The 25,765-nt window shown below is 45.7% G+C and overlaps 1 long non-coding RNA gene across 1 annotated transcript; it reads left to right on the top strand.

The window, feature by feature from the left end:
• Positions 1 to 891: 891 nt before the first annotated feature.
• On the top strand, positions 892 to 25,312 carry LOC144106441 (uncharacterized). The gene is made up of 3 exons (XR_013308997.1): positions 892 to 978; positions 12,384 to 12,546; positions 25,061 to 25,312. It is a non-coding gene; the product is annotated as an uncharacterized LOC144106441 (long non-coding RNA).
• The last annotated feature ends 453 nt before the right edge of the window (positions 25,313 to 25,765 follow it).

Here is a 25,765-nt window from a genome sequence, read left to right as displayed (position 1 = left end):
CCACGGTGTTGAACGGCATTGTGGGAATGATTCAGTGATATGTTGTGCTGTTTGTTTAACTCATTGTGATTCGATAATGCTTTCCTGTCTTATTTGCCGCGATTTACTGCTTTTACTGTAGTTTTGTAATGGCGCAGCTTCTATGGCATGAAATTTAACTCATCACCTTTCGTAATATGCACGGCCAGACACCTAGAATGCCGCCCATGTATAGAATCAATTTCGAAATGAATTAAAAGAAAGAAATTAATTTTTCGTCAGTATAAAACGTGTTTTTCTAATTTCCATGAAACTGTAGGAATGAACAAGTTTGATTTGATTTAGAATTTTTTTTTGCGGCTGAATGCGTTGTAATCTAATCGACCTTACCCCATAGTTTTGTAGCTCAGCCCTCCAACTTTTTTGTGTGTATTAATGAAGTGTGGTTTGATTCTATCCTGTAATGATATGGTCTGCCAGGATTTTTGCGCTTGTTTAGCATTTGAGCCTGAGGCCGCTTTACTGGAAATTAAAGAAAAGCTAACCTCTGGTAGGCGTTTCTAGACGCCTTTAGCTTGCTCTCCGTCGATTTGTGGTCTATGTACTGTCAAAACAAAAACAATAAATCAAATCAATCAAATTGCTAGACATACAGGCTGTGGGTCCCACCAAGTGTGTGTAGTGGTTTTGAAAATGAATAGCAAAAGAAAAAATTATGGCCTAGGACATTTCAGGCCTACTTGCCAACTAAATAAAAGATAGTTAGACAAAGAAATATATCGAGAAGAGACTCTATGCGGGTCCTTGTGGGCACTTCATTTTGGTCACTTTGAGATAACGTGAAGGTAACTGTCTTTTTCGTTGCAGAAAATGTTATTCAAGAGGTACTGCAGCATTTATTTCTAGTTTGCTGAGTATCCTTTGGATCGACGCGCTCCGCGTGGTTTTGTGCACGGTGGCTTACTTCGCCTGCCTGTTCGCAAAAATTCCAGCTCTTGAGTGAGTACAAATTTAAATTTTCAACTGTTGTGACAGTCCTTGCTGCGGATCCCGCTGAAAATGTCTCCGCTTGAGATTTCACAGAACGGAGCTGTCATAGCCATTTTTACCAACAGCATGACACCAGTGCGCTCACGGTTTAATAAAGAGATGTGAAAGCTGAATCCATATCAAAGGAGCGCGCAAAGGGACCACAGAGTGAAATTCCCTCTAACGTGTTTTGAAGTGAAAGGCTGAGTTACCATATGCGGGGAATTATAAGCAGTGTTGTTTTTTTCTGACTTGCGTCCAATGAGCAGAAGAACAGATATGACTAAAGCTTCGAGAGTTATAAGTTGGTGAAGCTGCAAAAAAAGGTGCTCATTTTTATAGAAGAGCAAAGGGAAGTACTTTTAACAAATTTTACTCATGTCGATGAGTAACAAAGCCAAAAGGAAAACCAAACAACACTAGTTTTTACTTCCATCGGAGCACTTATCTAAATATCCTAAAAAGTAACCCAGCGACTTGGTATTCGTCAAGCGTGAACTCTGGGGCGGTAAGAAATACGTTACTCGCCAATTGCTTCCAGTGGTGCACGGAAAACAGCTTAACGAGAAGATAGCGTCAACATCTCCCTTTCTGAAGCAACCAGGTTCACAACAATGCAGTGGCAATAAAGCCGTCAGATTTAAAACAATAATCTGAGGAGTTCGCAACAAATAAATGTCGCAGCACTCTAACACGGCGCCGTGTAGAATATTTAACTGACGTAAATTAGAATGCCTATAACTGCGAAAAAAAAATGGCACAGTTAAAAGTGCATCGAAATAAATTGGAATACAGTACAAAGCTTATGATACAATGAAGTGGGAACGGTTGTAGGAGAAAAAAAATTACGAGATAAAAGAACTGCCCAGTGTCAATGTACTTGCTGCACAAACGTACAAGTAGGGAAGTGAAACACATTGCATTGCATATACTATAATAATCTTGAAACAACGTGAATAGCCAAAACGCAGAAACGCAAAAAGATAGCAACACATTTTTTACGACTCATTTAAAATACTGAGATCGTATACGAAAAACATTGGCTAAAATTCATGATTGGTGCTCAACGTGGCAGATGAGTATTAATACTAAAAAAACAGTTTCAATGTCTATTACGCGGAAGAAGCGGCCATTAAGTTTTGCCTATACTATTAATAACCATCCCCTGTCTACCGTGGACAGCTACAAGTACTTGGGATTAACGATTAGCTCTGACCTACGGTGGAACAAACACATTTCTAATATTAAAAATAAAGCTATGAAAAAACTTGGCTTTTTAAGAAGATCTCTCCGGTACTCCTCGCAGGAAATTAGGTTACTAGCTTACAAAACTTTTATCCGACCTGTTTTAGAATACGCCTCTGTTGTGTGGGACCCTTATACTAAAGAAAACATTAAAACACTCGAAAATATTCAAAGAAAGTCAGTGCGATTTATTTATAATTCATACAGCTGGCAGACGTCCCCTACCATGCTACATGAGAAAGCAAATTTGGATTCTTTGCAGCTCAGGAGATACCGCGAGAGGCTTAAATACATGTTCATGATTGTTCACAACAAATTAGGAATTAACAGCAGGAAGTACATTGAGCTCGTCCCGGGTCGTTCGACACGATCCTACCATTCTTTAAAAGTGAAGGAATACTCATGCCGCACTGAAACATACAAGAATTTTTTCTTCCCCCGTACTGTACGGGAATGGAATGTCCTCAAAGCGAATATTGTAGAGGCTTCTACTGTGGAGTCATTTACTTAGTCGCTTAGGAATTCGTAACAATTTTGCAGCATTCAACATTTCTTTTTTTTTCCAGTGCTCATTTTGACGCCAGGCGTCGTCTAATATTGTATAATGTTGTTTCTTTTCGTCGTTCATTTTTTCGGTATTGTGTGCTGAGTTGGTGTACCTCAGGGAGGTTTTCTTTTTGTCACAGTGTATTTTACACCCACTCCTGCTTAAGGCTTTGCAATAAAGCCAGCAGTCTTCTGTAAATAAATAAATAAATAAAAATGTGCTGCAGATAAGAGAACATAGCTGAACGATATCGGAGATCGTTAGCAATGTTCACCAAGCTATTGTGAAGCAACGAAAATCATGGCGTACCTGGGCTGAGAACTAGAATAAAACTAAAGATTGTCACGCAAAAGAGGCATCAGAAAGGCGGAAGAGGCAAACACAGGACAGGGTCTCAGATCGAACTGATTTATTTCTGAAAAGTATGTAGGGGAAACTCCAACAGGTAGTACAAAAAAAGTCAACTGTGCGCCGAGAAAATAACAGTAGACAAATTAAGGGATTTTACAAGCCGACATGAACGAATGATTCGTAAGGTTGCTAACAACTTCATTGAAGGGAAAAAAACGGGCCACCTGGCATTCATTATTCTGGCCATCTGTAACGCTTCCAAAATTTCCCATCTTTGTGGACCTTTCGTTATGCAGAACACCTAAAGCAGTCGTTTTCCCTATGGCTGTGAGCCGCATGACAGCATCGATAAACGACTTCCGCTAAATGTTTTCCATGATTGTTCTCTTAACGAAACAAGCCATTCGGGCACCTGCCAAACTTCCCAAAGTGTTGCCTACTGGAAAAGAGCAGGATGGTACACTATACTTGTGTGCATGCCAAAATGTTATGTGAGTGTGCTGGTTGCCTGATTTGGTGTGCTGCGCTTTGTTTAATTTATTTTTGCTTTCTTGGCACACGCGTTTGTTGCACAGCCTCTCGGGGTTCCGCAGCAGGGTGTTATAACAATTGGCCCTGGTTCAACACTGCTGAACCTAGTTTGCAGGGCGGAAGGTCGATTAAGCATGGCCAGACATGGTGTGCTGTGGTTTAACATTTTCTCGCTATATCCTTCGCCAACGCACATAGTTGAGATTCTTGATGATAAGAATCACCAGATTCAATCAGCCGTCTATGGGACACAGCTGCAGCACTTGTTCCAGTGCGCGGCTCCTCTTTGGCTATCTGCGAACGTCATGCAAGCCTTCGCGCTGTTTATTATCCCATCAGATGAACGGCGAGTAACGTGGTTCAGCGCAACTGCGAGGTGAGCGCTGAATCACATTGCTCAACGCTGCTGCGAAGGCGAGTGAACAACGCCGGTCCCGCAAGGAGTAGCTGCGTCATGGCGCGGCGAGTCACTTGGTATGACGTCACAGCCACACCGCCGCTCCGCCACCTGGAGGTCATTCTTCGAAGCGACATGACCTTGAGGTTTTGCATTGGAGGAGTATAGCTTTCGTTGTGTTAAGTTGCCGGTTGTGCTCTGAGTATAGCCTCTTATAGACTGTCCGATAGCTGTTTTGCACTACAAATCGTAGGTATGAAACACCGACTGAACCAAAAAATATTGCCATTCACCTGACTGATAGAAAGAAAAAAGTGATTTATCAAAATATTACTTTTTTTTGGTTGTGCTAACCGTAGTTCTGAAATCGAATTATTGCGGTTGTGTTGTGTGGAAGTTGGACCGTGAAAAATAAATGCAAAGTAATGGTAAGTACAATGTGTGCTCTTGAGCCGAACTCTTCTTAAAGGTGCTCCATGGCAGCACTGGGTGAAATAGAAGGGCAATTCCTCCCATGAAGCACGTACGACTAATGGTTTATTTCAAGTTTGTGTACTTTCGCGGCTAAATAAACAATAAAAGTTCCCATAAATAAAAGAAGACGAAAAAAATGGGGGCCCGATACATTCTCACAGTTCACTTCCTAGTGTGAAGTTAGAACAGCTGCTTTGCCGATGAGAACTGACCTGACGCAGACATAACGGTTCTCTGGTTTTTACACGGCTCCAAAATTTCTCTGCTTAGTCGACATGTGTGCTGCAAATGCTCTATACTGGATGCCATTGTGCAGTGTTGCGGATTAATTTTTGACCAGCAGGTTTTTTTTATGCAATGGCAGCACGCGGGTATCTTCAATTTTTGCCGCCATCGAAAGGCAGCCTCGGCGGCCTAGGGGATTGATCTTCCTGGCTTTGGTTCAGCTGAAGAATGCAAAATCCACTGAACCACTACGGCAGCTTTTTCTCATCATTTGCTTAGCAGCTCTGTGCGTAACTTGAACCTTTTAATCGGTGGTGCTCACCGCGCATACAAGATTGGTGATTAAGATGGCCAGGAAATGCTTTGAAATGTTTCCAGGACTGGCCACTAAGCTTTCATTACAATACCTGCCGTTCGCACAGGGTACGTCGCACTAAAGAGCGCGTAGGTTGGAAAAGAGGCGAGATGGTTGAAAGAAATATTAAAAGAGCAGTCCTAAAACAAGAAAAAACAGTTTGGGACCATAATCAACAGAAGCGTCTCGGAGCCTGTTTCGTGTCATTGCAACTTTTTTGCTATGGCACACTTCCTGCCATGACACTTTTTTTGCCATGGCAACATTTTTTGACTTGGCAGTTGTAAAACGGAGACTATTAAGTGCGCCAACTGCTCGGATGCCCATGAAACGACGGCAGAGTGTACGGAAATAAGGAACGAAAGATTTATACTAAACAAGATCGTGAATGACAATTCAACGCACCAAGAAGCGGCTACGTCTATTCGTTGACGTATGCGTCGCTCCCGAAGCTGACGCCAGGAGTCGCAAACCAATCCTACTCTAGATTAACCGACGGCGCAGCTAGCGTCAGCTGAGTTGCCACAGCAACATGAGCCTAAAACATACGACGTCTGCTGCAGTGTACCAAGTCATCCCGAAGGCTCAGTCAGATGCGGTTGCAATATCAGCCTCCACTGATGTTCAATGACCTGCTCTACGGTCAAAGTCCGTCAGTGTGGCATACCCCAGTTGGGTTGCAACTGCACCTGATAACATCGACAAGTCCGAAAATCTGCACCTGGTGTGTTCTTACAAAAATCTCTCTCACTTTGGTATGGACACGCGATCTGCGCTGCTTATTTCCTACAATTAAACATGGGTTTCGGCAATGTAAAACACTGGAAAATCAGCCACCTGGTTGCACTTTTGAAGCCTGGAAAAACTCTTTATGAACTTACCTCATATCGGCCAGTTGCCCTAGCAAGCTGTGTTGCAAAAGTTATGGTGCGAATGGTATTGGCGAGGCTTGAGCGACATCTAATAATAATAATAATTGGTTTTTGGTGGAAAGGAAATGGCGCAGTATCTGTCTCATATATCGTTGGACACCTGAACCGCGCCGTAAGGGAAGGGATAAAGGAGGGAGTGAAAGAAGAGAGGAACAAATAGGTCCGTAGTGGAGGGCTCCGGAATAATTTCGACCACCTGGGGATCTTTAACGTGCACTGACATCGCACAGCACACGGGCGCCTTAGCGTTTTTCCTACATCTAGAGAGCAATTCTCTTTATCCGGACATAATGACCGGGTTTCGGCGGGCACGATCGTGAATTGAAAGCTTCATCGACCTTGTTGTGACATTAGAACACGTAAAACTTCGCCGCAGACTTGTTGCGGCTGTCTTCTTGGATGTCAGAGGGGCTTACGACAACGTCCTTCATGACGCCATTCTTGATGCACTTGGCGACTTAGGTGTTGGCGGCTGGCTGAATCTGTGCATTGTGATCTACCTCAGCGGCCGCTCAGTTTGCATGTGTACTCCTGATGGAGAGACCACGCGCCGTCAGGTCTACTGCGGAGATCCACAGCGAGAAGTCCTCAGCCCAACTTTATTTAACGTTGGCGTGATTGGTTTGGTGAGTGAGCTACAAGCTAACGTTTATATCAGTGCATATGCTGATGACATCTGCAGCTCGGCTTCTGGTTCGACACGCCCACAAATGCGTGAGAGATTCCAGCGAGCTGTGACATCTACATCGAGATACCTACGGCGCCAAGGTTTATTCTTTGCACCGGAAAAGTGTGCTGCGGTCGCATTCACGCGCAAATCTGTTTCCGCTAGCCGATAAGGCTACCCAGAGCGGAGATATTTTGTCTCCCACTATAGATTCTTCTGCATTATCGTTGACCGTGGTCTGCCTTGGTCGAGGAACATCAATATGCCAAAGAAAAGACTGACTAGCTTTTGCCATGTTCTTCGCTTCGTAGCGGGCATGAAAAGGGGTCCAAAAGAGAGCTCTTTACTAAGACTACAGCAGACTGTTCGTCGGCTACATCCGATACAGCCTCCAAGTGTTCTCTAATTAGACATTTTTTGCTTGCACTCGTTAGAGAGCGTTCAAGTTTAGGCGCTTAAGGCATGCCCTGGATTGCGTTGGTGCAGCTCTCACAAAGGCGCGATTGAAGAAGCACGTGCCTGGGCAATATCGATGTATTTGTCACATTACCAAATCGAGCGTGTTTACCCTCACTCGACACCGTTATCACCCACTGACCAAGATCCTGAGTGAGCGGCCGGATAGCAGTTTTTCAAGTGCACTCCGCTTCCATCAGCCTCAAATACAATCAGGCTATGTCCTTACATAAATCATACCGTCAAGACACCGTAGGTGATGACTCAGCCTTTGGTATGGCTGCATGTTTCCGGAATGCTAAATAAATCCATGACATCAGTCTGTGCTCTGAAGCAACTTGGTCTTGCGTAAATCTGGTCAGAATATCGGAACTCTGTTCATGTATACAATAATGGATCCGTGCTCCCAGTCGCATCGACAGCAAATGTGCCGATACCCGCTCTGCCAGATAGCTCTATAGGTCATATTTCAGCATCAACCGCTGCTGAACTTGTGGCTCTTAGGGAAGCGTTTCGGCACATTTGCGGGGAACAAAAGTGGTGCATATTCATGGACTGCAATCCTGGACTACAAATTTTAAAACTGTTTCAACGCCACACCGGCTACCAATCTCTGGCAATAGAGACCACTGACCTCCTTTCATCTGCTAAAAAAAGGCCACTGAATTGTATTCTATTGGATTCCTGGTCACTGCGGGCTCGATGGAACTGAGAAGGCCGATGTTGGAGCAAAGAGTGCTCTCAGCAGTGACCTCCATACAGTTGTGCCTTTCTGTACACTGGGCACCACTTGCATTCTCTCGAAGTTTATGAGATTTCTCTTGAACTTAAAGAGAGTGCGACGGCGCAATACTGGGCCCAGCCAGATGCTCGGCCAATCTGGCTGAAAAGACTAGATCCGTGTATGAAATTTTGGGTACCGCATGGAATTCTGTGGCCTCATGTATGGCATAACACTTTGTTTAGACGTCACTTTCACGCGAAAGCACTTACATTTAGTAGGAAGAGAGGACCCAGAACAGCTATACTTGGCATGGCCGAGACTGTGGAGAATGTGCTAGCGGTTTGTCCAGTATGTGCGCATAAAAGACTAACGTTGGATGCTTCCTTGAAGCGCTTGGACAGCAGGCCATTCTAGGAGGATGTGCTGCTAGGTGCTAAGCCGCAGGGTTGGCGAGCAGCCCAGGCAATGAATGAGGCAATGACCTTCAATGCTTCACAAGATCAAACCGAACTTCAGCGCGTAGTGGTATGGCCCACGCTATGGCAGTATGATTATGTGGTCATATGACGACCATTGGGTATCTGACTTTGACCTTTGACCTTGACATTCACTTAGAGACAGTGGGCACGACAATGATCTTGAATGCCTAACAAGGTCAAACCGAACTCAACTGCGTGGTGGTGTAGCCCAAGCTATGGGAGTATGACCACGTGGCTACATGACTACAACCATGGGGTACCTGACCTTGACACTTGACCTTGAAATGTTATTTGAGACAGTGGAGACCATGCTGAAGAGAACTTTTGCTTGTATAACTAGATTCAAGCCAAGTTGAACCCAAGCCATTTTCACGTTTTTTGTTTGACACGGGTCTCGATAAGCGGTCGTGATGCAATCAAATATGCATGCGCACTGTCATCTCTCTTCTCACCACAACGACCCTCTTTCTTCTGCACCTCTTTTTTTTCTAGTGCAGAGTGACAGGCCAGATATGAATCTTTCTGGGCGACCTCTTTGCCCTCGTTTCATTAAATTTATCTAACATTCTTTGGTACATCGTTGAAAAAACCAAACTTATTTCTATTTTACATTGGTTCCTAGAAAATAAGTGTTTGGTCACAAAACAGCAATTGCAGTATTTCCCTATGCACCTTGGTGCATAGGGGAATGTTTTTTTTATGTGTTGTGCTTATCAGTGGGATATTAAGTACTTAGATTAATAAATCGCTATTCGGAGGTCGTGGGTTCGGATCCCACCGGCGCCATGGCTGTTTTTCTTCTGCTTTAAAAGTAATTTTCTTTAAGTGATTTATTATTCTAAGTACTATAATATCCCACTGATAAGCACAACACATAAAAAAAACATCCCCCGATGCACCTTGGTTTCGGTGACTGTTGCCTACCTTCATAAGTTTGTCAAACGGGCCCCTCAATTCCTTTAACTTATCTGCTAATAGCTTAACGAGGGTCTCGGTTCTGGCAGTCTTGATGCCATAGGTAGCTTAAGAGGGCTCTCGCAGAGTTTCCGCCCTCGCCGTTAGATGACGTTCCACGTCACGCTCGCGGTATTACAGGACGTGCTACGTCCGCCGCTATGGTCGAGGGTACTATAATATCCCACTGCTTAGCACAACACATAAAAAAAACATTCCCCTATGCACCTTGGTTTCGGTGACTGTTGGCTCCCTTCATATTATATATATATATATATATATATATATATATATATATATATATATATATATATATATGTATATGTATATATATATATATATATATATATATATATATATATATATATATATATATATATATATATATATATATATATATATATATATATATATATATACACGCCTGTGTGATTGTGCGTTTGCGTAAAGCAGGCTGGGGGCTGTCAGCGTCACGGAGACGAGATACTGCGGCAGTAAATGTATGGACGTATCGCTGTAAACTGCATTGGTAGTCAACCCACCTGGCGCAGTAGGACTGCATTCACATCAATTTTTTTATTGCCACAGCAGAGACACAAAATGCTGTGATAATACTGGGCCCAGCCAGATGCTCGGCCAATCTGGCTGAAAAGACTAGATCCGTGTATGAAATTTTGGGTACCGCATGGAATTCTGTGGCCTCATGTATGGCATAACACTTTGTTTAGACGTCACTTTCACGCGAAAGCACTTACATTTAGTAGGAAGAGTGGACCCAGAACAGCTATACTTGGCATGGCCGAGACTGTGGAGAATGTGCTAGCGGTTTGTCCAGTATGTGCGCATAAAAGACTAACGTTGGATGCTTCCTTGAAGCGCTTGGACAGCAGGCCATTCTAGGAGGATGTGCTGCTAGGTGCTAAGCCGCAGGGTTGGCGAGCAGCCCAGGCAATGAATGAGGCAATGACCTTCAATGCTTCACAAGATCAAACCGAACTTCAGCGCGTAGTGGTATGGCCCACGCTATGGCAGTATGATCATGTGGTCATATGACGACCATTGGGTATCTGACTTTGACCTTTGACCTTGACATTCACTTAGAGACAGTGGGCACGACAATGATCTTGAATGCCTAACAAGGTCAAACCGAACTCAACTGCGTGGTGGTGTAGCCCAAGCTATGGGAGTATGACCACGTGGCTACATGACTACAACCATGGGGTACCTGACCTTGACACTTGACCTTGAAATGTTATTTGAGACAGTGGAGACCATGCTGAAGAGAACTTTTGCTTGTATAACTAGATTCAAGCCAAGTTGAATCCAAGCCATTTTCACGTTTTTTGTTTGACACGGGTCTCGATAAGCGGTCGTGATGCAATCAAATATGCATGCGCACTGTCATCTCTCTTCTCACCACAACGACCCTCTTTCTTCTACACCTCTTTTTTTTCTAGTGCAGAGTGACAGGCCAGATATGAATCTTTCTGGGCGACCTCTTTGCCCTCGTTTCATTAAATTTATCTAACATTCTTTGGTACATCGTTGAAAAAACCAAACTTATTTCTATTTTACATTGGTTCCTAGAAAATTAAGTGTTTGGTCACAAAACAACAATTGCAGTATTTCCCTATGCACCTTGGTGCATAGGGGAATGTTTTTTTTATGTGTTGTGCTTATCAGTGGGATATTAAGTACTTAGATTAATAAATCGCTATTCGGAGGTCGTGGGTTCGGATCCCACCGGCGCCATGGCTGTTTTTCTTCTGCTTTAAAAGTAATTTTCTTTAAGTGATTTATTAATCTAAGTACTATAATATCCCACTGATAAGCACAACACATAAAAAAAACATTCCCCGATGCACCTTGGTTTCGGTGACTGTTGCCTACCTTCATAAGTTTGTCAAACGGGCCCCTCAATTCCTTTAACTTATCTACTAATAGCTTAACGAGGGTCTCGGTTCTGGCAGTCTTGATGCCATAGGTAGCTTAAGAGGGCTCTTGCACAGTTTCCGCCCTCGCCGTTAGATGACGTTCCACGTCACGCTCGCGGTATTACAGGACGTGCTACGTCCGCCGCTATGGTCGAGTGTACTATAATATCCCACTGCTTAGCACAACACATAAAAAAAAAACATTCCCCTATGCACCTTGGTTTCGGTGACTGTTGGCTCCCTTCATATTATATATATATATATATATATATATATATATATATATATATATATATATATATATATATATATATATATATATATATATATATATATATATACGCCTGTGTGATTGTGCGTTTGCGTAAAGCAGGCTCGGGGGTGTCAGCGTCACGGAGACGAGATACTGCGGCAGTAAATGTATGGACGTATCGCTGTAAACTGCATTGGTAGTCAACCCACCTGTCGCAGTAGGACTGCATTCACATCAATTTTTTTATTGCCACAGCAGAGACACAAAATGCTGTGATAAGTGACTCAAAAATTTCAACATGAATTCAACATGAAATTAATGCGAAAATTGTGCTCAGAACACTCAACTCTAACACGGTGGCCACTTTTCCTTACAAAATCTGCGCTGCTTAAACATTCTACCAACACAAGCTCTTCCTGCCGTCAACATGAATTCAAGATCGAATGTTGAGTCCGCTCAGAACCTCAACATGACCTAAACAAGAATGGTTGCAACGGCTACAGCCAAACTCACCATCAATAACGCCGGTAGCGTAGCTGTTGCATGCCTTCGTCATTAGTTCCAGAGGCTCAAATTGACAGGCATTCAGTATGTAAAAATAGTGAGATGAAACCGCTGAAACACGCTCGCTGGTGCTGGAGGAAATGACTGCTGAAAATGTACCGAGGATCCTGCAAGGATCCTGAGGTCAATCCACCCATGGTTGTCTTCTGTTGAATACACACATTGCCATTTGACGAGGAGCTGATAAAAGGCATTTTGAGAAGTAAGGTTCGCCGGGATTCCTCATATAATGTAAAACGCACACTGAATTCTAAATAAAAATTTTATACCGCGGTCTTCTTTTTCAGATACATTATTAACAGTTGCGGCAGCATCAACATGCCTACGGCTTCTCTGCTGTTTGTCGTGACCTGCTTAGGTGAATGTCTGCTTTCGATGTACACCTTGGAACTGCTGCAAGTGTCTGGATGCCGAGCTCGTGCTGTGCTACAAGCAATCGTCTACAAAAAGGTGCGACTCTGTACGCTTTGAAATTTCTGCCATGTGATGTTCACTAGAGGAAAAATATCCTCTGCGATTGGTCGAAAATTAGCTTTTGTCTGCTTCCGGCCAAAGTAACTTTTCCTAAACACGAGAGCTCATGTGTATAGGCTTGAGCTTATTGCCGTCTACGATCGCACTTTGTTTCATGCGCTTATGTATTAATACCACATTTATTGTTCTGTGTTGGCCCTCCAGTCGTTACTGTAGAACGTGCCGGCATGTGCAAAGGGAACGGACAGAGTAACGCGCGGCCCGCTGGGGCCGCCACGTGCGACAGAAGCGCAGCCACACTTGATATAAATAACCTTGAGAATCGCAACGTTGGCTCAGTTTTGTAGCGACAGCTACATTACGGTAGCATTCGGAGCTTTCGGCGTGGCGGTGGTGGCGTCGCCAGCCTGTTGCTGCGCCTCCACGCTGTCACGTGGTTGGCCACGTGGTGCGGAGCAGCTGCCGGTGGCGCAGCGCCGTGGCTGATCACGTGGTTCGTCACGTGGTTGGTCACGTGACCAAGTTCCACTCGGCCAGCTGTAGCTACTGCGTCACTCCAGGTTTAAAGAGCTAAACAACCGCCATTTTTTTTCTGGTACTGTTGTAGCGTGCCCCGCACATCCACTAGCGGTCACTGGGGGTAGCCGCGCGATCGGAGAAACAAGGACGCAGCAGGTTTACTGAGCTAACTTGTGCTCGCAGACTAAAACAATACGGCGATGCGAGCGGTGCGGCGAACGCTATAGCGGTCGCCAAAACACTAATTCAGCGCCGCGTGTGTAGCCCGCCGCGGTGGCTCAGCGGTTAGGGCGCTCGGCTACTCAGCCAGAGTTCCCGGTTTTGAACCCTACAGCGGCGGCCGCGTTTCAATGGAGGCGAAATGCAGACGCTTGTCTGCTGTGCGATGTAAGTGTGCGTTAAAGATCCCCAGGTGGTCGAAATTATTCCGGAGCCCTCCACTACGGCACCTGTTCTTTCACTCCCACCTTCCTCTCTTCCCTCACGGCGCGGGTTGGGTCAACCTAGATTCGTGACAGTTACTGCGCCAATTCTATCCAGAAAAGAAAACAGTAGCGCCGAAAAACACACAAACAATAGATGAACGACGCAGGACAAGTGTGGGTTTTTTGGCGCTACTGTTTTCCTTTCTGGATCGAAATGAACCATCTAGCCCATATAAAAGTTCTTTTAAACTAGGTGCCATTTCTTTTCCTCAAAAACCAATATTTAATTTTTTTTCCCGCTTGTCTACACGCTATTTAAATCGAATCTGGCCCGCTTCTTTCTTGCCTCGTCATGAAGTAATCACGCACGCAACCTTTACATATTTATTATTTTGTAATAATTATTGTGCATATTACCTCTCCTCCTATCCTCTCTTCCTGTCCCCTCACCTTTTTCATTTCATTGCTCCATTCTGCCCGCTATCCTTTATTTCCGCTGCCCCAGCTCAGGTGCTTCAGTGTCGATGGCAGAGCCGGCGCTAGCAAAAATATTTTCCTTCCTTTTTATCATTATTTTAATAAACCACTTCCTACTACTACTACGCTTCTTTCACACGTGGTAGTACCAGCTGGCTGGGCATTCCTCTGCGCGTTGCCTCAACAGGCATACAACACATACTAATTTATACCCTAATATCTCTAATATCTACTACGAGCAAAGTACTCATGTTGATACCATGACTTTCTTGCTGCGCCTTACATTACTGATTAACGCTGACTGATGCACGCATAAGCCGGACTAGTTGAATGTTTCAAAAATAGGACAAATAGCTAGCAAAACTACAAAATTAGTTGTAGACTGCTTCCATGTGTCGGGTACAGTCGTAGTCTAATTTGAGGGCCAGATTATTAAACTAAGGAAGGGTGGTTAGAATATACACTGGTTGAAATTCTTGCCAAAAATGTGGTTGTATTGCTTGACTACGTGCTCGACAAATTGAACGCGAAAATTTTTCCATTAATTTAAGACATATTGTAAGATCACATTAAAATAACTGCGTTTTATGTTGCAAGATTAAAAAGCGCTAAAAAATAAGCAACAAGATATTATATGGGAGTCTACGAGGCAATACATAACACGCTCAACCTGCATGTTATTGTGAAGAAAGAACCAAAACGTGAGCGATTGTTAGAACGCTTAGTGTTGCCTGTTTCCATTAAAAATCACACAGATAGCGCAAGTTACTCGTATATTGTGCTGCAGTTCTTTTTCTTAATGATAACTAGTGCATTCTTACATGAAGAGATTTAAGGAATGAATAGCTATATGAACTTTAAATACTCTTTGTGATGCTGTATGCCTGCAAAGAAAGGAAAGGATGAAAAAAAAACCTTAAGAAAAAGATTGTAGCCTTTCCATTTCCTTTGTTCTTACTTTATTTCCTGAATAGCCTTCTTACAAACATATCCCTCTTCCGACTCAAGGATGTTTACATTGAACAGACTTTGTTTAGGCTTCCTTTCTTCCGATAAGAGATGGCTAAGCTGACTGTTAATACTGTCCTTTCTAATGACCGAAGGAAACTCACTCCGAACTTTGTTCTGACGTATGTCAGGAAAATAAATGCACATTCTTCACATCTCCTTGCGCTAATGGAAAGAAACCGCAACACAATGCTTCTTCTCTACATATCTGTATTCTTCGCCTTTATTCTTAATCTTTAGGTTTAGATGTATGGTTTCTTTTCAATCGCAGAATTTCAGTCTGAGTGGGCTATTAAGCCTCTCGCAACAGGATAAACCTGTGATCGTCTTTCTCCATGAGTAAACTGAAATCAACTAAAATGCATTAAAATTAAATTTTTCAGTCTTACCTTCTGCTGTCTACTTGTAGTGTACAGGCATAGTTCGGTTATTTTTGTTATCATTCTAAGAGTCTCAGTTTGTGTAGATCCTTTAGCCGCCTGTAAAAGGAAACACGCACAATCCTGGTGCTTGTCTCTTCGAGGTAACAAGGAGGTAGCGTATTCACGAAGAAGCTCCCACGCAGAAAACAGTAAACCGCGCTTCTTTGTCGGTGGAATAAAATGTATGCATCAATACTGAACAAATGTGATGACCTATAATAGACAGCTTGCTCCATCGCAGGCCGCAGAGAGATCGAGACAAGCGCGAGCGCTCTGTCTGCTCGCTTAACGAAGAGCGAAGGAATCGAAACACGTGTATAACCACGCTCAAAGACACAGTCACGTGAACAGAGTCGCAAACGGTGGACATGAGGAGCAGGCTAACATCGTATTTACTCGAATCTTGGCCGGCCGTGATTCTAACTCGGCACCTGAAAGTAGAAGGCGAAATAAGCGAAATCTTTCATGGTATGCAAGCCGGCCGAAAAAGCAATATGAGACAGATACTGCGCCATTTCCTTCCCCCCCCCCAAAAAAAAAAAAAAACAATTACTATTAATGACAACAGCGACAGCGCGCAAACGGCGTTTACTAGCACGAACCTGCACCCTCTCACTCGTCCTCGGCATCGCTGACCACCTTATCACTCTACTCTTCTCACAGTGCACAATCTTCAGTGCCGTTAAGTGCGTTGGAAATGCTGCAGTTTCGGAACGAGCGCGCAACTAAGCTTTGCGGCATGTCATGTGCGGCTGCAGCGACGCAGGCATACGGACTGTTGGAGATAGCTCACGCGTTTCACTGGTCCCGTGGAACGCATTGCTCTCTTGCCGGCTCTCTCGCTTCAGCCCCTAGCACTTCTGCGGTCACTGGAAGTGCGGCTGTACTCTGCAATGTGACTTATTCTGGCCGTTATGACCCATTTCGGGATGGCGGCCCATGAAGGCGATCCTAGTTGCGGCGCAAGCAAGAAGTTCACGCTGCCCCTCCAACGAGGAACATTGTTTTCGTGCACGCCGAAGTTGCGACCGGCTTGCAGGTTTGAAGGCTGCTCTGCAGCGAGTACAACTTTTTGCTCGAAGGCGGAACCACCTTAATATTATGACATCGTATGTTTGGCGCCGTGATGTCGGTGAAAAATCCTGTGTGAAAAACATGCCTGGTGTCGAATGCGCCCACGCCAGTACACGAACAGAGTGCGCTTTCGAAGAGGCACTATGTGTTCATGTGCGCTTTTATCGGCAGCGGCTACGGATAGTAACGGCTACGGTGCAGTCTTCTGCTGGTGCTTCGCAACTTTTTTTTCGTTTTTACGTGTTGTTTTCGTATTTTATCAAATGAATGACTAAATACGCGAGTATTGTATAAGGCGGCCAAAAGCTTGTTGTCTCGCGTTAAAAAAAAATAACTTTCGGCCTAGAAACAGCGCCTGTATCACTGGGGGCTTTTGCATCACAGGAAATTCGAAGCCAGTCACCTCATATTGCCTTACGGCGGTTCATTTAAAATACCAACTTTTGCATTTTCATAATGAAGGTTTTTTTTTTCAGTAACGTAAATTTTGCTCCAAAGCATTGTGCTAATTCTTTCTGCTTCATGTCAAGGCTGCCGTCACGCGGACTTTATCAGTTAGTGACGAGAGTATGGAAAAGATTACTCTGGAATGATGACACTCTTGCAGAACTGATTCCGCGCATTCCGGAATGCTGTGCATATTTGCGCACGGTTTCTCAAAAGTTTGTGGCCAGGAGTGGACCGCACTTGTGGGCTAGTTGGTTCATTGATGAAAAAAAAATCAGTACGGCGTGAATGAGACACCAGATGAGAACAGGAACGAAAACGACAACGTTACGCTTGTGTTGTTATTTTTACTTGGTTTAAACAGCGCTAAAGACGCCGACGCATTAGGGGCGCACAAGAAACACACAGCGCTTACTCTCAACTATGTTTATTCATGAAATTTTACATCTATATATACAGATGGCTTGATCCGCGACAGGTGTCACACAAATACAGTTCGGAAAAGGGAAAGAAGAAATGAATGCTAATCGCGTTTCGCGCGCTTATCCAAGTACGCTCGTTCTTTTCCAGATAGGGCAAGAGAAGCTGTGCTAACGCAAAGGTCACCCAGAGCTAAAACCCTTTGAGCTTCAATAATTTCCCTCGTGGTTCGGTCGTTGCTTCTTTTGAAGGTTCGGCACTTATCAAACATTGGTTTGCAGACTTTCTTATTTTTCTTTGTGTAATCGAAGCAGTGAAGCGCCAAGTTGCGGTCATTAGAGTTAGTCAAATCCCTTTTGAATTCTCTTAATCTGTCATTCAGGCAACGCTTTGTTTGTCGCACGTATATTTTGCCGCAAGATAGCGGAAGTTCATAAACAAGCCCTTCAATACAATCTACAAACCTGCTTTGATGCTTTATCTTACATACATACCTTGGGTTAGTCACATGGCTGCTGATGCGGCTAAGCATAGACAGCTTGCACGGAGCGGAAAGGGCTACACGAACATCTAAACGTTGCGCTAATTTCTTTAGGTTTTGGTAAAATGCATGCGTGTAGGGGATTACTGCAGTCTTTTTCTGCTTCCTTAATGATTCACTGCCTCTGCCACGTTCGCGTTTTTGTTCGTGCTTGAGCAAACCCTCTGCAACAGATACCTGTGCATGCTTCGGGTAGCCTGCTGCCGATAGTCTGTAAGACTGCCGAAGGAAACTGAAATCAAGTAGGTGCTCACATGATTTCTTGAGGGCATTCCTGTAACATGAACTCAAAATAGCTCTCTTAAATAGTTTGGAATGCGCCGAATGAAATTGAAGTAGTGGCTTGTTGGAGCGTGGTTCACATGCCCAACAAACGTGGTTGTCAGTAAATACTATCTTTATATCTAAAAAACGAATTGATTCATCTTCCGGAAGATCGTGCGTCAAGGTTAGTGGTTAGAGGCTCTCACGAAAAATGGTGAGTGTATTAAAACATAGTGCTCGTAGAGCCCAGAGCCGACCTTAAAAATCACTAAAAAGTCATCTACAAATCTAAAACCTTTAAAAACGTTGGTCGCCTCAAGATTGTCTCGCAGTATAGTCGGTCGTATTTAGCTAAGAGTAAATCGCAAAGAATGGGAGCAATGCAGGAGCTAATGCAGATTCCTTCTTTTTGGCGATAAAACTTATGTTCCCACTTAGCAAAAGTTGAATTTAGATAAAAGGTTAAAAGTTCTAAAAGCCCACTAACATATATACCCGCAGAATTCTGAAAAGCCACCACTCCAAGTTCATCAATGCATTCCTCAATGTACTCTAAGAGCTTATCCTTAGGAAGAGAGTAATATAAGTCTTTGATGTCAATATTGTGAGTTCATGTTTCAAGAATGCCCTCAATAAATCATGTGAGCACCTGTTTGATTACAGTTTCATTCGGCAATCGTACAGACTATCGGCAGCAGGCTACCCGAAGCATACACATGCATCTGTTGCAGAGGGTTTGCTCAAGCGCGAACAACAACATGAACTTGGCAGAGACCGTGAATCATCAAGGAAGCAGAAAAAGACTGCAGTAATCCCCTACATGCATGCATTTTCCCACAACTTAAAGAAGTTAGCGCAACGTTTAGACGTTTGTGTCGCCCTTTCCGCTCCGTGCAAGCTGTCTATGCTTATCCGCATCTGCAGTCCTGTGACTAACCAAGGTATGCATGTAAGATAAAGCATCAAAGCAGGTTTGTAGATTGTATTGAAGGGCTCGTTTATGAACTTCCACTATCTTGCGGCAAAATATACGTTGGTCAAACAGGGCGTTGCCTGAGTAACAGATTAAGAGAACACAAAAGGGATTTGACTAACTCTAATGACCGCAACCTGGCGCTTTACTGCTTCGATTGCACAAAGAAAAGTAAGAAGTCTGCAAACCATGTTTGATATGTGCCGAACCTTCAAAAGAAGCAAGGACCGAACCACGAGGGAAATAATTGAAACTCAAAGGGTTTTAGCTCTGGGCGACCTTTGCGTTAGCACACCTTCTGTTGTCCTATCTGGAAAAGAACGAGCGTACTTGGATAAGCGCGCGAAACGCGATTAGCATTCATTTCTTCTTTCTAGCTTCGCAACTGTCGGGCATCACGCCATCTGCATATTGCCGCCAATATTTGCAGTGTTTGTTCGTTTTTTCAAATCTGCCGCGACACCACCTTATCGCTTTGTTTGCGACGCAAGACGCGACTAGATTTACCTCGATTGATCGCAGCCAGGCAAAGCTGATTCTACGTTGTTCCGGAATGTTCTAGTAACTTTGCGCCCTTTATCTCGAATGTTCGCTATCAGCTTTAAATTGAGCACGGCCGACGGCGGCGGGCATTCTGTTCGACGACCGCCGAGCACGCTTGTCGCTTCGCCGCCGCCGAGTGATTCAGTCCATTTTGGGTGCAAGACAGCCTAATAAACAGTTCTTTTAGAAGATCCTTTCGTCCGTCTTCATCGCTGCTTCGACTGCCGTCACCACTACGTGACATCTGGTGGAGGTGCTGGGTAGCCTTCCATGTTCCGGACGCCCCCTTCAAGTCGTGAAGCCAGCCCTGTGCGCTTCGCACCCGAGGACGAGCCAGCAGCTCAGCGAGCCAGCCGACGTCTCCAGGGAGAGGAGCCTGAGTTCGGGAAACTGCCGGACCGCACAAGACCGCGAAAAGACGCGGCTACGACCACCGCAATCTCGCCGAAGATGTCGACACCGATCATACTGCAGCAGCTGCGGGTGCCGCCAACTTTCAATGGATCCCTAGGCGAAGACCCTGAAGAATGGTTGGATCAATTTGAGCGCGTGGCGTCATTCAACAAGTGGGATGATGCGGCAAAGATTGGACACGTTTTTTTCTCATTGGATGGCTCCGCACGCACGTGGTTCGAAAACTACGAGTCGTCCCTTACGACATGGGAGCTATTCAAGAGAGAACTATTGAAGGTATTCACCAGTGTCGTGAGTAAAGAAAGAGCCGAACGACTCCTCGAGTCCAGGATCCAGCTTCCGAATGAGCCCGTCCGCAGTTACGTCGAGGAGATGAAGCGCCTATTTCGCCGCGCCGATCCCGGGATGACCGAGGAAAAGAAAGTTCAGTTTTTAATGCGCGGCGTAAAAGAACAACTCTTTGCAAGCCTCGTCCGCCAGCCGCCAAGAACAGTCGAGGAGTTTATGCAAGAAGCCTGCACGATTGAGAATACCCTCGACGTACGAGCTCGGCAGTACAATCGCCCTTCCTCTGCCTGTGCAATCCGTTCGGACACGCCGGCCACCACCAGCGACAGCTTGCGGGAAGTTATCCGCGAAATCGTCCGAGAGGAGCTACGCCGATTACTGCCATCCTCCCCACAGCCACAAGCAGCGACTCTGATGGATGTGGTACGGGAAGAAGTGCAACAGGCACTTGGCACCCCGACGGCCACAGAACCCCAGGCCATGACGTACACCGCTGCAGTAAGTACTGCTCAGCCCCAGCGACAACCCCCACGTCCTCCCCGAGATGAGCCAATCATTCCACAACGCCGCCTCACAGCCCCCGCCCGCCCAGCCTATGACCGACGCTCAAGCCCCAGGAAATGCGACGCCTGGAGGACTTCCGACAACCGGCCGTTGTGCTTCCATTGCGGTGAGGCCGGCCATAATCTTCGTCACTGCCCGTACCGCCGTATCGGTCTTCGAGGATTTGCCGTTAACGCCCCACGACCACGCTTCGGACAACGTCCGCACGAAATCGACGAGTACCTGCGTCGAGAAGAGTACACGCCGAACCGCTTTTCGCGCTCACCATCGCCGTAAACCTCGCGCTTTGCGTGGCAGATTTGTCTGGTATATTTAGATGACGTCGTTGTCTTCGCCTCGAACTTTGAAGAGCACCTCAAAAGACTTCGAACAGTACTAGACGCAATCAAGTCGTCTGGCCTAACCTTGAAAGCAGAGAAATGCCACTTTGCCTACGAAGAGCTGCTGTTTCTAGGCCACATCGTTAGCAAGGAAGGAGTACGCCCAGACCCGCAGAAAACAGCCGCTATTGAACTGTTTCAACCGCCGGCCGATAAGAAAGCAGTGCGCAGATTTCTCGGACTATGCGCATACTACCGACGATTTGTGAAAAACTTTTCGCGCATCGCCGAGCCCCTGACCCAACTGACGAAGGCAGACGTGCCGTTTAAATGGGAAGCGCCGCAAGCAGAAGCCTTCAAGGAACTTCAGCGTCGTTTACAGTCCCCACCGATCCTTGCACATTTTGATGAAAACGCCGATACTGAAGTTCACACCGACGCAAGCAGCGTGGGACTAGGCGCCGTTCTCGTTCAAAAAAGTGACGGGCTGGAGAAGGTCATCGCATACGCTAGCCGTTCCCTTTCTAAGGCCGAGGCTAACTATTCGACCACTGAGAAGGAGTGCCTTGCCATCATCTGGGCTACGTCGAAATTCCGCCCCTACCTCTACGGACGGCCGTTCAAGGTGGTCAGCGACCACCACGCGCTCTGCTGGCTTGCCAATTTGAAGGATCCCTCTGGCCGACTCGCTCGGTGGAGTCTGCGTCTCCAGGAGTTTGACGTCACCGTCGTTTACAAGTCCGGACGCAAGCACACTGACGCCGATTGCCTCTCACGAGCCCCTGTAGATGCACCGCCGCTGGACGACGATGAGGACGCCTTCCTGGGACCCATCAGCGCAAGCTCTTTTGCTCAGCAGCAACGCTCGGACCCCAACCTAAAAGGCCTCATCGAGTACCTGGAAGGCAAGGTTTCTTCACCCCCCGCTTCATTCAAGCGAGGACTGTCTTCTTTCTGTGTGCAGAATGAGGTCCTTGTGAAGAACTTTACAGCGAACAAAACAGCCTACCTCCTTGTTGTACCTACTTGTGTCCGCGAAGAAGTTCTACAGGCTTCACACGACGAGCCGACAGCTGGACATCTCGGGTTTACTCGCACCCTCCGCCGCATTCAAGACAAGTATTACTGGCCCCGACTGTCTGCCAATGTCGCACACTATGTGAAAACAGGCCGAGATTGTCAGCGACGAAAGGCTCCTCCCACACGACCAGCAGGATTTCTGAACCCCATTGAACCTCCCTCAAGACCCTTTCAGCAGATTGGCATGGACTTGCTTGGCCCTTTTCCAACGTCAACATCTGGAAATAAGTGGATCACCATATCGACCGACTACCTGACCCGCTACGCCGAGGCGAAAGCCCTACCGAACGGAACAGCAGCAGAAGTGGCCAAATTTTTCGTGGAGTGCATTCTTCTTCGACACGGCGCCCCCGATGTGCTCATCACGGACAGAGGAACAGCATTTACGGCGGAACTCACGCAAGCCATCCTGCGCTACAGCCAAACCAGCCACCGGAGGACAACTGCATACCATCCGCAGACCAACGGACTGACCGAGCGCCTGAACAAAACCATCGCCGATATGCTCGCTATGTATGTCGATGCCGAACATAAAACCTGGGATGTCATCCTGCCTTACGTCGTCTTCGCCTACAACACCGCAGTGCAGGAGACCACCCAGATGACGCCTTTTAGGCTCGTCCATGGCAGGGATGCCACGACCACGCTAGACGCCATGCTGCCCAACGTTACAGAAGAAGAGAACGTCGACGTTGCCGCCTACCTTCAACACGCAGAAGAAGCTCGAAGGCTTGCCCGATTACGGATCAAAGATCAGCAGCGGTCCGACGCCAGACGCTACAACCTACGAAGACGCAACGCGGAATACAAGCCAGGAGACCAAGTCTGGGTGTGGACGCCCATTCGCCGCCGTGGATTGAGTGAAAAGCTTTTGCGCCGCTATTTCGGCCCGTACAAGGTTCTTCGTCGGCTGGGTGAACTGGATTACGAAGTCATCCCTGACGCAATGACTGCATCCCAGCGACGCCGCGTACGACCAGAAGTTGTCCATGTAGTCCGTCTGAAGCCGTGTTATGCGCGCTAAAGGCCGCTGCATTTCCATGCTCAATTTTCGCAAGATCCGTTTTTTTCCCTTACTAGTCGCATTATTTGTTTTAATGCATCGGGTCGATGCTTCTTTGAGAGGGGAGTAATGCCGCCAATATTTGCAGTGTTTGTTCGTTTTTTTCAAATCTGCCGCGACACCACCTTATCGCTTTGTTTGCGACGCAAGACGCGACTAGATTTATCTCGATTGATCGCAGCCAGGCAAAGCTGATTCTACGTTGTTCCGGAATGTTCTAGTAACTTTGCGCCCTTTATCTCGAATGTTCGCTATCAGCTTTAAATTGAGCACGGCCGACGGCGGCGGGCATTCTGTTCGACGACCGCCGAGCACGCTTGTCGCTTCGCCGCCGCCGAGTGATTCAGTCCATTTTGGGTGCAGGTCAGCCCAATAAACAGTTCTTTTAGAAGATCCTTTCGTCCGTCTTCATCGCTGCTTCGACTGCCGTCACCACTACGTGACAATATATACATGCAAAATTTCATGAATAAATATAGTTGAGAGTAAGCGCTGTGTGTGTCTTGTGTGTCCCTTCTGCGTCCGCGTCTTTTGCGCTGTTTAAACCAAGTATGGACCACCAACTTGCCCGCACGTCTACACTTGTCGTTTTAGTACCTGTTCTTGTATCGTGTCTCATTCACTCAGTACTAACCTTTTTTGTTGCCAGCTTTTAATAGAGTACTGCCGAAAGCGGCGGCGATTTTGTTCGACGCGCACCCAGCACGCTTGTTGCGACTGCCACGTCCGAGTCATTCAGTTCTTTGTGGCTCCAAATCACCCCGGTTAATTATTTCGTTTAAAAGCCTTTTCGACGTTTTCCTGACTGCCGCACTGCCTTCAGCATTACGTGATAACATCTCTAGAAAATCCACCTGCTAGGCGGCAATTGTCAAGAAAAATGGAATATAATATGTGGAGAAATGTCGATTACAATCTAGCTTAATTTTAAATGCAGTTTTGCTGCTGCAATTTACGCCTGGCTCTTAATATTTCGGAGTAACTCGGTGCCATAAACGATACATAATTGAAATTCGTTTCGCAGAAAAGCAACTCTACAGTTCATAATATCAGCCCATATATTTACAAAGATTGTCCAGGTATTGAAAAAGGCACTTATCTAAGTAGCCACACTGCACATCGGAGAGACTTTAGAACAATATAGGGACTAAGAATTAACACCGCAGTATTGTATTTATTAATTTTTTTTCTGAACACAGCTCTCAACTGAATAATGATCCGAATACCGTGTGTGTGCATCTGGTTTTGGTAACGTTGTTGAAAGAACAACTTCATCTACCATTTCCAGGTGTCTGTTTGGAACGTTTACTAGAGCTTTACCGAAATATTGTATCGTTAATACTAACCAGTTGTAAATTCTTTTCTTCCTGCTTTGTGTATGATTTGTGTATGATAGGTTGCTTTGGTGACATTTTCCCAATATGTTATTTGTATGTAGTATTCTATTTTGTCTATCCTGCTTAGAATGTTGCCTTATGGGCGCTGTAGGTATCTATAAGGAGACATAACGTATATTCTCAAGCAATTCTCATTCTAAAAACACTCCGTGAGAGAACGGCAGCCTGCAGTTCTCGCCAGAAAATTATTTATTCGAGGAAGGTCGGTCCATTACGTAAAGGGCACTAATAACACGACGTTAATCCGACAGGTGACCGGGATGACCTCGAGTACTCGTGCTCTGTACCCTGCTGGCCGCATCACTTCGATACTGGGGTTCGACTGCTTCCAGGTCTGCGCTCTGGTGTTTGCAGCGCCCATTCCTTTGGTGGGACTCCTGACGTTGCCTTTTCTCCTCTGGATGCTGGCAGCAAGGGTGGGCTTGGCTCCCGCCTTGTGCTGCCTCGCATGGATGCTGTTCGTGGTCAGCCTACCCTTCACCGCGACGCCCACGCAGAAGCGCTTTTGGGTGAGCGGAGGGTGCTTCAGGAGGGAGACGTTTCAATACGGGAGCATTAGATTTCACATCATGCGACAACATATACAGTGACAACATTGTGTATAGCGTGAAAGAATTGACAAAGACACATAAACGTGTAGCATCAACGTTGCTTCTATTGCTGTCTCGTTCCAATGTTGAGGTGACATAAGCCTCCTCCCGATTTTTTAGCCAGCATTCCTTATAGGTGTACGCTCAATGAGCTGCAGCGAGAATACTAACACAGCGAGCCTACGCCAACGGGAGAATCAAGTTTGCATTCTGAACACAAGCCGTGTATTTGCAAATAAGGGCAGAACTCTCGCCTTGAGGTATGGTTCTCATGCCCGCTAATAAACTTTTTTTTTATGTACGAATGCAAGTGCAAAGGGCGAAAAGTATCCACTGAAATAGAAATATGTTGAAAGGCAAGGTTTT

The sequence above is a fragment of the Amblyomma americanum genome, chromosome 10, assembly GCF_052857255.1.
Source record: "Amblyomma americanum isolate KBUSLIRL-KWMA chromosome 10, ASM5285725v1, whole genome shotgun sequence".
Classification (NCBI taxonomy): domain Eukaryota; kingdom Metazoa; phylum Arthropoda; class Arachnida; order Ixodida; family Ixodidae; genus Amblyomma; species Amblyomma americanum.
Note: the sequence above shows the minus strand (reverse complement) of the source record. Positions and strands in the feature narration are given on the sequence as shown.